At 37.2% G+C, this 13,153-nt stretch overlaps 1 long non-coding RNA gene across 1 annotated transcript in view; it reads right to left on the bottom strand.

The window, feature by feature from the left end:
* The window catches only part of LOC144579048 (uncharacterized), a 78,547-nt gene extending 73,835 nt beyond the window's left edge, over positions 1-4,712 (bottom strand). The window contains exon 1 of the long non-coding RNA XR_013525853.1: positions 4,671-4,712. This is a non-coding gene — a long non-coding RNA (uncharacterized LOC144579048). The remainder of the gene's footprint in view (positions 1-4,670) is intronic.
* Between the last annotated feature and the right edge of the window lie 8,441 nt (positions 4,713-13,153).

Below are 13,153 nucleotides of genomic sequence, written 5' to 3'. Positions count from 1 at the left end.
ACTCTGTAATTTACCTTTTCCTAAACTCTTTGAGGACTATAGTCTTTCTCTTTGCTCTTGTTAGGTCGCCCTTCTTTATTTATATTCAAATGTTGGTTAATGGCCTCATCATCTAATTCGTCAACCTAGCTGGATCCTAAGATAACTTTAACTTCTTCCTGTGTCTTGTTCCCACTCCTGACAAGCCTGACCTTGGGATGCCAGTTTAGATGTAATATCTAGGAAACTTGAATGGACCCCAAATACGGGGTATTATTTGTGGTGGGGTTCACAAGGGAGTGGTCCAAGAACAGTGAATCAGAGAGCTGGGTAAATTTCCAAAGGAAGTATCACATGAAGGGGCTAGACAAGTGACATTCATACCATCTGTGAAATGTTGTAAAATACAGATGCTCAAGTCTCCCCACAAGAGATGTTCATTTAAAAATGCTACCACCAAATTCATCAGTGACTTCCTTACCACTAAATCCAACAGGCATTTTTTTAACCTCATCTTGACTGAATGCTCAGCAGAATTTGACACTCACAGGAAAAACTCTGCTGTGCTTCTTTGACACTATGCTCTACTGTTCCCTTCCTCCTCTCTGGCCAAGTCTCCTTTTCCAGCTTTTACACTGTTTAGTCTTCAAATGTTGATGATCCTTGAAGCTTGCTCCTCATCTCTTCTTGCTCCACAAAGTCTCTCTGACAATATCATATTTTCACTTACTGTATACATACCAAAGACTTCAGATTAATAAATGCTCATTTAATTCATAAACAAATAAATGACAAACATTTCTAAAATGTATAATTACTTTCTCTTCAAACTCACTTTAGTACATTCTTGGTGATATGGAAATCACCCTTATCTCACAATCAATAACTCCAATCCTTTATTTCTATAATCAGTAAACCCCAGAGTTTGAAAATTGGTATAAACTTTAATACAAAGAGGTTCTCTTCAATGGTCTATCTTCATTTTGACTTGCGAATTAGTCACCTAACTTATTGTTGTTTATCCCATTGTATCTAGTATAATAATTGACATATAGAGTTCAGTGAAAATGTATTGTATGTTTGATTTTGTTTATTCCTTAATTTTCCTAGAGGAGGCCAAAGCAAAATTTGAGTTACTTCTATTTGATACAATCCGATGTAATTCTGTGTGGATTGATCCCACATAACAGCATCTTTCTTTCAATTTATGCTTTTTTGCTTTGGACTATTCAACTTTGGGCTATATTCTTTCTAGAAACTAAAAATATCACAAGTGATTTTTGTAGAAAAAGAGTATATGGCTTTGACAAGCCTAGTAACTGAAATCAAGCAATTAGAGACTGTCATAACTGCACAGAAACTGCATAGAAAATAAACTACTTATAAATATCTACATAGCCAATGTTTTTAAATAAATATTTCAGTACAAAAGTGTTTGCCTTATTATGTATCTTACTCTGCTCTTTATCTTGTCTCATTTCTTCTAGTAATAAATCTGTCTTTGTACTTTTACAGAGTAATTCGGAAAAGAGATATCCTTTCTTTTAATAATTTTGAACTACAAAGTCTCCCCAAAACTACCTCTAATGCATAATCACTTCTGTTTCAGCACACCGTTTTTGCCCACGGTCAGGAGAGGCAGAAATCTAAAATAAAAGATTTTTTAAAAAAATAAATTGGTTTAATAAGAGTGAACTTAAACTATATCAGAATTCTACTTTCTCTCTTTATGCTCAGTGCAGATGTTGGGGCTGGAAGTGTTAAGGAAGAGCCTATGTATAAATTCCTTCTTCAGTTTTTTGTCTAGAATAAGGACTGCCCTAGATCAGTAGGGTTAAAATTTTACAGAAAATTACTCAGATGTGAAAGGAAACACCGCCTCAGTGGAGAAACATAGGGGAAGATGAGATGGGTGAGTGACACAAGGACCTAAATCAGTTATTGTAATATGCTCTTAGCTGTTTTAAGTAAGTCTCTCTCAATATTTTTTTCTTTGAGATAATCCAGTTTATTTCTACCTGTCTTCTCAAAATGACATCTTGCTGCAGTTTATTTTTAGCTGTAAAGCCAACAAGTACAGCCTTCACCTCAGAAATGAGGTAATAGAACTCAGGGGAAAAAATGAGAAAAATCATTTCAGAAATGACTAAACTGGAAGCAGCACAGAGCATCACCACAGTGATGGTGTAAGAGAAATGGAGGACTGCAAGAATACATTTTTTAAATTGAAAAGAATCTACAGATAAAAAGGATTAAAAAATATATAACTAATATTAAAAATAGGCAAATAATCCATTTTATAGGTAATAGGAGTCTCAGAAGAAACCCAAAATAAAAAAACACAGTGAATACTAAAAAATATGATTCAAGAAAACTTTCTTAAAATTTAAAAAAAGATTTGAAACTACAAACTGAAGAACACCATGTACTTAAGAATAACAACCCATAATGACCAACATCAAGTCATGTTTCCATAAAAGTACTAGACTTTAAAGAGAAAGAAAAAAACCCTGCAGTCATTTAGATAAAACCAGTAAACAATACATAAAGGAGATTGAAGTAAATTGCCATAAGAATTCCAGAATTTTTAACAGCAATATATATGCCAGAAAAAGTGGAATAACAGACTTTAGACACTCAAGGAAAACTGAACCAATCATTATATAACCAGTTAAACTGACTTTAAAATGTAAGGGCAATAAACTATTTGACATGGCAAGAACTTAGGAAATACTATTCGCATGAGCCCTTACTGAAGAATATACTAAAGAATGAGCTTCAAATTTGACTGAGAAGCATCAAAATAAGGACTGGTGAATATTAAATACATATTTACTGGTAGAGCTAAATTATATTTAGGATAAAAAGGAAAGAGAACAAAATACAATGTCTACATGTTCAGGCAGCGTAGATTTTATATAATTGCAAAGAACAGAGGATGAAGGGGAGCACATCTGCAAAAGCAGTTTTAACTGGTGGTGGTAGTCCAGGATTACTGTGGTTATTCTTATCTGAGACTATGTGTGCAATGTAGGAAGGAGAAAAATAAATACTTATGAAATTTTCTAATTGATTATTCCTCAAGTCCTTGAAAATCAGGATCCTCGGATTCTCAATACGGAAAAACAAGATACAGAAGTAATATAAAAGATTAAGAAAATCTCTGAATTTTAATTAAAAGTATCAATATAAACGCATAAGATTACATAGCATAGAGTTTTTGGAGGTATATATTACTCTGCCTACTAAGAGCCTAGAAACACCCAGATTATGGTCTTAAAATACCCTTTCTAACCAAAGAGGTTTGAATATCTTTGAGGAAGTGACTGATTCCAAGTCTGAGGCAGAAAATGAACAAGATGCACCTAGAACACTTTGTTATATCGGATAGCAAAGAGGCTATCAAAGACTACTAAGGCCCTGTCAAAAATACTAAGAAACTGACTTGAAGAGCCTCCCACTGGCCAAAGAAGGAATAAATGAGCTTCAAAGGGATTACTGCAATCATACACCCATTAAATCAATGAGTTTATAATGACATTTTAAAAAAACAAATTGTTGTTCATCTTCAGAGAATAACAGAAAAACAACTTACCTTGAAAACTAGCAAACAATTAGAAAAGAGTATCATCCTGTCATTCTATATCAACTAGACCACTCCATACCAAATGCAGATGTATGAAATTTCTCCTTATAAAGAGTTTTACACTAAATAAATGGCCAGAAATAATAGAATTAAAATTTCACTATTTCCAAATCCCAGGGAAGTAATGAATCAATGAGCAACAACAACCACAACCACAGAAAGAAATGACCAGACACCGTGTGCCTCTTCACTACGGAACACACCATGACCTACAGCCTTGGAGCCAGGATTAAGCATGAATCTGATCAAGACTTTGGATCCAACTACCAATTTGCAGAAAATACAGAGGATGGAGGAAGATGCTGACTCACACTATGATTATGTAATTTAAAAATCCTCACTGTAGATAACTGTTCAGGTCAAATAAAACAGATACATTTTAAGAGAAAGAGATGGAAGGAAAACTAGAGATTGAGAGACTTAACAGCTGCAATTTTTAAATGGACAAGACTATAGTGTCTATTGATATACATTTAGATAATAAAAATATTTAAATATCACAAATGATTGATTGCCAGATTAGTTTATTTTACTACATAAATTTAGTGGTGTACTATTGGGAAGGTGGGGATTAAGACTAGGGTAGGCCTTACGGAGGGGTTTCTAGAATGACTGGCGAAATTCTATTTCTTGACCCGATTGTCTGCCTTATGAGTCATTAAGCAAACATTTGTTTCGCAGCTTCTTTTGCATCTGGTTTACTTCTACATCTAAAAGTTTTTTAAATGTTTATGTGAGTATTCACTATTCTTTACTGCTTCTCTATTGTGCTATTAAGACAGATATGGAGACTTTATGATAAATATAAAACTGAAAAAAATTTTTACATTAAAAATATAATGAACAAGTAGGCATAAAGAAGATATAAAGTTTTCATGAAAAGAACTTGGAAATTTTCTTTTAGAGTAAGCTTAAAGTGTATTAATATTTAGATAAGAAAATTCCCAGGCACTAACGTGGTGTTGACACATTAGTAAAAATAGAAAATCTAAAACAACAGAATAATCGTTGCTCTCTTCACTCTGAATGGTTGTAGGCTACTTACCTTCACAGGGACCCTGACAGGCAAGGGTGCTCAGAGACAGACAAGAGAGGGAAGTGTTTCAAACCATATTATACAAGGAACTATGAGACAGTGAAAAATATTTACTCTGGAAAGACTAGACTGAAAGACGTGACCATTAACTTCAAACATTTGAAGAACAGCCCGTCGAAAGAGGCATAATATTTGTTCTCAGTGGTCCCAAGTCCAGTGGGTGGAAGAGACAGGGAAACAAATTTCTTGTCATAAAGAATTTTCTAGCCGGGCCTGGTGGCTCATGCCTGTAATCCCAGCACTTTGGGAGGCTGAAGTGAGTGGATCACTTGAGGTCAGGAGTTCGAGACCAGCCTGGCCAACATAGTGAAACCCTTTCTCTACTAAAAAAAAAAAACAAATTTAGCTAGGTGTGGGGGCCTGCACCTGTAATCCCAGCAACTCACGAGGCTGAAGCAAAAGAATCTCTTGAACCCCTGAAGCAGAGGTTGCAGTGAGCCAAGATGGCGCCACTGCTCTCCAGCCTGGGCAACAGAGTGAGACTCCATCTCAAAAAAAAGAAGAAAAAAAGAATTTTGTGACTGAGAAAATGCAGTGAATTGCTTTAGAAACTAAAAAGTTCTGAATGAAAGGCTGGTTCAAAAAACACAAATCAATAAACATAATCATCACATAAACAGAACCAATGACAAAAACCACATGATTATCTCAATAGATGGTTTACTTCTACATCTAAAAGTTTTTTAAATGTTTATGTGAGTATTCACTATTCTTTACTGCTTCTCTATTGTGCTATTAAGACAGATATGGAGACTTTATGATAAATATAAAACTGAAAAAAATTTTTACATTAAAAATATAATGAACAAGTAGGCATAAAGAAGATATAAAGTTTTCATGAAAAGAACTTGGAAATTTTCTTTTAGAGTAAGCTTAAAGTGTATTAATATTTAGATAAGAAAATTCCCAGGCACTAACGTGGTGTTGACACATTAGTAAAAATAGAAAATCTAAAACAACAGAATAATCGTTGCTCTCTTCACTCTGAATGGTTGTAGGCTACTTACCTTCACAGGGACCCTGACAGGCAAGGGTGCTCAGAGACAGACAAGAGAGGGAAGTGTTTCAAACCATATTATACAAGGAACTATGAGACGGTGAAAAATATTTACTCTGGAAAGACTAGACTGAAAGACGTGACCATTAACTTCAAACATTTGAAGAACAGCCCGTCGAAAGAGGCATAATATTTGTTCTCAGTGGTCCCAAGTCCAGTCCTTTTGATAAAATTCAACACCCCTTCATGCTAAAAACTCTCAATAAACTAGGTATTGATGGAATTTATGCCAAAATAATAAGAGCTATTTATGATGAACCCACAGCCAATATCATACTGAATGGGCAAAAACTGGAAGCAAACCCTTTGAAAACCAGAACAAGACAAGGACGCCCTCTCTGACCACTCCTATTCAACATAGCATTGGAAGTTCTGGCCAGGGCAATCAGGCAAGAAAAAGAAACAAAGGGTATTCAAATAGGAAGAGAGGAAGTCAAATTGTCTCTATTTGCAGATGACATGATTGTATATTTAGAAAACCCCATTGTCTCAGCCCAAAATCTCCTTAAGTTGATAAGCAACTTCAGCAAAGTCTCAGGATACAAAATCAATGTGCAGAAATCACAAGCATTCCTATATATCAATAACAGACAAACAGAGAGCCAAATCAAGAGTGAATTTCCATTCACAATTGCTACAAAGAGAATAAAATACCAAGTAATACAACTTACAAAGGATATAAAGGACCTTTTCAAGGAGAACTACAAACCTTTGCTCAAGGAAATCAGAAAAGATACAAACGGAAAAACATTCCATGCTCATGGTTAGGAAGAATCAATATCATGAAAATGGCCATACTGCCCAAAGTAATTTATAGATTTAATGCTATTCCCATCAAGCTACCATTGACTCTCTTCACAGAATTAGAAAAAACTACTTTAAATTTCATATGGAACCAAAAAAGATCCCACATAGCCAAGACAATCCTTAGCAAAAAGAACAAAGCTGGAGGCATCACACTACCTGACTTCAAACTATACTACAGACTACTGTAACCAAAACAGCATGGTACAGTACCAAAGAAGATCTAAAACCATGGAAACCCTAGAAGAAAACCTAGGCAATACCATTCAGGACACAGGCATGGGCAAAGACTTCATGACTAACACACCAAAAGCAATGGCAACAAAAGCCAAAATTGACAAATGAGATCTAACTAAAGAGCTTCTGCACAGCAAAAGAAACTATCATCAGAGTGAACAAGCAACCTACAGAATGGGAGAAAATTTTTGTAACCTATCCATCTGACAAAGGACTAATATCCAGAATCTACAAAGAACTAAACAAATCTACAAGAAAAAAAAAACCATCAAAAAGAGGGTGGAGGATATGAACAGGCACTTCTCAAAAGAAGACATTTATGTAGCCAACAAACACATGAAAAAAAGCTCATCATCACTGGTCATTAGAGAAAAGCAAATCAAAACCACAATGAGATACCATCTCACACCAGTTAGAATGGTGATCATTAAGAAGTCAGGAGACAACAGATGCTGGAGAGGATGTGGAGAAATAGGAAGGCTTTTACGCTGTTGGTGGGAGTGTAAGTTAGTTTAACCATTCTGGAAGACAGTGTGGAAATTCCTCAAGGATCTAGAACTAGAAATACCATTTAACCTAGCAATCCCACTCCTGAGAATATACCCAAAGGATTATAAATCATTCTACTATAAAGACACATGCACACATATGTTTATTGCCACACTGTTCACAATAACAAAAACTTGGAACCAACCCAAATGCCCATCAATGATAGACTGGATAAAGAAAATATGGCACATATACAACATGGAATACTATGCAGCCATAAAAAAGGATGAGTTCATGTCCGTTGCAGGGACATGGATGAAGCTGGAAGCCATCATTCTCATTAAACTAACACAAGAACAGAAAACCAATCACCACATGTTCTCATCCTTAAGTGGGAGCTGAACAATGAAAACACATGGACACATGTGAGGGGAACTTCACACACCAGGGCCTGTCAGGAGAGTGGGTGGCTAAGAAAGGGACAGCATTAAGAGAAATACCTAATATAGATGACAGGTTGATGGGTGCAGCAAACCACCATGGCACATGCATACCTATATAATAAACCTGCACATTCTGCACATGTACCCCAGAACTTAAAGTAGAACAAAAAAAAGTACAAAGTTCTGTTTGAAGTCCACTATCAGCAGATATAAACCTTGCTACACACACACACACACACACACACACACACACACACACACACACACACGTTAATTTAAGACACCTTTATTGCTTCTGTGCCTTTTCCATTAAACTTCCCTGAACCCTTTCCAGATACTTTTCTTGTCCTTGGAAGCATTTCTACGAGTTGCATCTTACCTACCATTCGAGCTAAGCCATAACGGAGTGCAAATATACCATTAGTCTGCATATCACCCTTTTTTCCGGGAAACATTCTACTTTCATTCAAGGTGGTCAATGTGAGGATGATGCTGACTATACATTAGTCCCAGAGATGGGTATATGACCAAGATAGGCCAATGGCTGGGCTCCAGTCCTATGGCCACAATGATAGTTTCTAAGATGGCCCTGTTATCCTGAATGAAGCACAATCTTCCCAAGGAATTTTCTGTCTGGGCTGTTTTTTCTTCTGGGATCTTAAGTCCTAAAGTCAGTATGTTTGAATTGCTTGGAAACACTTTCCTTGATTAGAAAAAGCTATCTGTTATAGCAATTAAAAAGACCAGCAGTTAAAAGAAACAGAAGAGAAAGAGATTGAAAATGAATTCTTTAGGTCCAAATATACCTTAAGTATACCTAAATTTTGTAGTTACATAAATCAGTAAGTACCTTTCTGCTTTCTTTAAATCAATGTGAGTTGAGTTTGTCACTTGCAACCAAAAGAATTCAGATTAATATGTAGAGCATATCACAGTTGTACGTTTGTTTAATATAATGCTTTCTTGGATAATTGTGCTAATGAAACAAGATCTGAGAATAAAACTTTAAAGTGCAGACAGTAGCATTCAATTAACTCGGTCACATATTCATATGTACAATTGTTATGGAGAGTAAGATTTGGTTGAGGAATTAGAAATCATTTATAGCATTTATCATTTATTAGAAATTATTAAAGCTCTGATATTCTGTATTGCAAAATTCTAATCTCTGTAAGATGAATAAAATATAGCTCTTTCTGCTTGAGAAATAACTGGCTTCTGCCTAATTTTGAATTTTTGCCTCATTATGTGCTCTGAATCAGTACTTTCACAAATGGAAAATATTAATTCTCATTAGAACCCATTTGAATTCTGACAATAGTTGCAATTTGTATTTGCATCTAATTACACTCTACTAAAAGGGGCAAATTGGATGCAGCAGAGATGAAATCTGTTGAGTCCTAAAGAGTAAGGGAGTCTACAACAATGAGAGGGAGAGTCTGGTGAAACTGGAGTGGGTAGGTGCCTGAATGCTGTCATATTTTCACCTCCTGAATATATTACAAGAAATGTCAGCCTTTCTTGGCCCTGGATTCCCAGTGAAAGTAGGGCTTCTCACACACACACACACACACACACACACACACACTCACTGATCGTAGCTCCTTAAATATCAAGAAGGCCACATTTATTACTCAAATCATTTAAAGTATGATTAAGAAGCTACAAAAGTGTCACTGTGTCTACAGTTTTACTCATTTCACTATCCTTTGTAGTTACTCCAGGACTTCAACATCTTTACAACAGGCACTCTATGGTTTATTAAAAACATTACATCCTAAATTTCTGATGGCCGTTTTAGATATTTTATATAGACATCTACAATATGTTTTTCCACATGCTACTGGAAATAAAACGTTTTGCTTGAAGAAGCTTCAATACTGTACTGATTCCTCTGGTTCTTGCATTAATTAATCTTCAACGAGGTTTTCAATAGCTCCAGTTCCAAAATCCTACTGCATATCAGAGTTACCTAAGGGGTTTTCTTGTGAATTCAATTGTGGAAATCCCTGCTCTGGAGCCTTCACCCAAAGCAGCATTGACAATACCTGGGAGATGATTAGAAATGCAGACTCTCTGGCTCCATCCCGGAAACACTGAATCAAAATTCTCATTCAACAGGTTCCCGGGGTGATTCAATGCACATCAGTGTCCAAAACACCCTTATCTGCAGAGAGTAGTCAACAGAACTAGTCACACTTCTCTCCATTCCTATTCCTAGTCTACAAAATTCTGACTTCTCCTTAATTAAGAACATTATATTGTAGACAAATTTGATTTGTTCTTCATCTACACCTTATTCCAAACAGATTTTAAATCCTGTCTTAGACCACAGGTAAGAAATAAGACTTCAAACTTTTTTTTTTTTTGAGACGAAGTTTCGCTCTTGTTACCCAGGCTGGAGTGCAATGGCACGATCTCGGCTCACCGCAGCCTCCACCTACTGGGTTCAAACAATTCTCCTGCCTCAGCCTCCCAAGTAGCTGGGACTACAGGTGCGCGCCACCATGCCCAGCTAATTTTTGTATTTTTAGTAGAGACGGGGGTTTCACCACGTTGACCAGGATGGTCTCGATCTCTTTACCTCGTGATCCACCCGCCTCAGCCTCCCAAAGTGCTGGGATTATAGGCCTGAGCCACCGTGCCCGGCCGACTTCAAACTTTTAAAAATTCTTCTTTATGTCTCATTCCATTCCTATTCCCCATAGGCCTGCACCACTGAAGCCTCCTGACCACCATCTCCCCTTCTATATTTCCACTGTAGGTTTTACTTCGAAGACTTTTTCATCTTAACTGTGACATCATCATTCCCTTCTGCTACCTAAATGTTTAAAAATCCTCCCTTTAAAAGACTTCCCAGGCTCTTGCCAGCCTTTCATCTCCGTATGGGTCAGCTTTACTTCTGGATTACATGGAGGCCCGTTTTCCCGAGGCTCTCAGGCTAGACGCCATGAGCTAGTCCAACTTCTAGATTTCCTTTCTAGAAAACTGCTCGCCAATCTCCACTTTCTGTCTGTCCTTCCTGACTTGAAAACATCTGAATAAAAAAGGGAAATTCATCAATTACCCTGGAGGTAATTGGGTGTTGCCCAAACCGTCTTCTTGTGGATCCTTCTTTTTTCCCCCTTTCCATCTGGATATTTTGACATTACACATGATGAAAAGAAAAACTTAAGCCAAATTAAATTTAAAAGAGTTTCATTGAGCAATGAAAGATTCGCATCTCGTGCGGCCTCCCAAACCAGAGCAGGATCGGAAAATCCATCGCAGCCACAGCAGGGCAAGACCTCGGGACAGAAAACGGAAGTGAGGTACAGAAACAGTGGATTGGTTGCAGGTTGACATTTGCCTTGTTTGAACGCGCGTCAAACAGTTGGCTACATTAGATTGGGCAAAACTCTGTGACAGGCACAAGTATAGGCTACGGTCTGTTTACACCTCCACTTGTTATAGTTCCCGATGTACAGAAAAACCTTTAGGCCAAATTTAAATTATGTAAGGAGTCAGCTTTAGGCTTAACTTGATTCAACACGCAGATGCAGTAGACAGCAAGCGTAAGGGCAATGGTTAGCTTGTTCTGATAACAGCAGTAATGAGTGAGCACTGATGATCAGAGGATGAGGGTTGTTAGGAATGAATTCTACCTGCTGTCTTCAATCTCAGTCCCTAAAGCCTTCACTGCCCTCCCTTTCAGTCACCTCTCTCATGATCAGCCCCGAGGCCAGGCCATCATAGGGAATTATTCACCTCCAACACCCTGAACACCGATTTCCCACTGTTCTATCAAAAACCTTTTATGTATGACACTCGTATTCCCTCATTCATGCCTGTTAACCCTAATTCAGGCTGAATCAAGCAGACATTACCTCAGCCTTTCAGCAGTTTCCACGGGAAATGAAATGACCTAAGAATGCCATCATTTCTGAAGTCATTACTGAAGACTTTCGGAATCATAGAGAAAAGTTACCTCGCACATAGGATAGTGTTATGAAGGTGTTTTCTCTCCACACCTCCGGCACTTCGCCTACAGACTCCACTCTGATAGCCCCTATACCTCTACTCAACATTTCGCTCAAGTTCTCCCATCCCTTGTACAAGGCAATTTCACTCTGCACCCAGCTCCTACCCGCAAAACGTCACAGAACCTATCAAAACCAAAATTAGTGTCTGATACGCAGCAAGGTTCCAGGAATGCAAGAAAACATACTGGTAGATGACACCAAATAGCAAAGAATGTGGAGCAACAGAGGAGGAGCTCAAAAAAGAGAGTTTGCAAATAAATCCACTTGAAATCAAAGCGCATGAGCACTCTCTATACTTCATGTTAACCTAGATTTGTGCCTCACTGGACCTCCATGTATGAAAATTGTATTAACTCATTAGAAGATGGCATCAGATCTTACAGTATAGAGGCTAGATGCAAGGGCTCTGAAGTCTGGCTGCCTCTTACCAGCTGTTAACAAGTCACTTAGCTCCTCTGTGCTTCTTTTGTAAAATGGAAATAATAAAAGCATCTTCCTCCAAGGGTCGTGGTAAGGGTTATATGAAATATTGTATGGACACCACTTAGCACGCAGCCTGCCCAAACTAAGCACTAAATGCATATCAGCTATAGTAAGAATCAGCATTGACCATAAAGCTTCCTTCTGAAGGGCTCACATTAAAAACAGCTTTTTATTTTGATAACTCGTATTCATCTGTTATTTTGATATAGCATCTGTATGGACAAAAAGATAAGAGAAATAAAGATAGAGTGAAAGAGAGGTAGGATGGAATGCTGGACTTTGCACAGAAGTGAGAAAAAGAAAAATGATTCCTCCACCCTATTGAATTACTACAAAAATCAAACCAGCAATGCCAATGAAAATGAAAGGTCAGCGACTTTCCTCTTTCACCTTTATTCAGGACCACATCCAATTCATCCCTGGAGGAATGCATTTTATTTCCAAAGGGCCTTTTAGCAGAGATTGGGCGTTCTGCTTGAGTAACCAACTCCTTTCTTCTGACTGTAAGATTAGAAAATTCATTCCTTTATATTCTCAAAATTGATGTGTATATAGAAATAAAACTGAGTGGTCAGTGGGCACAGAATTGGGAAATGTCCCTGTCTCTTATTTACAGTTCTGTTTTCTAGTTATCAAATATAAGATTGCAATAAACAAGAAACAATGACCGAAAATGCTGTAGTTTCACTCAGATTATCCTCAGAAAATTTTGCACTGTTTCTTCAGTTTGTAAAACCCTTGTCACTAGTATAGTCTTGTCCACCTAAATTTGCAAAAGTGATCTTAATACATTTCAAACAATGACTGCCACGTCAAGAACAGATCTTCAGCAATTATCCTTGGGTTTTAACCTCTAGATTTAACCTCTTCCCTGAACTCTGAGCTTATATACTCAGC

The sequence above is a fragment of the Callithrix jacchus genome, chromosome 1, assembly GCF_049354715.1.
Source record: "Callithrix jacchus isolate 240 chromosome 1, calJac240_pri, whole genome shotgun sequence".
In the NCBI taxonomy this organism is placed as follows: Eukaryota; Metazoa; Chordata; class Mammalia; order Primates; family Cebidae; genus Callithrix; species Callithrix jacchus.
Note: the sequence above shows the minus strand (reverse complement) of the source record. Positions and strands in the feature narration are given on the sequence as shown.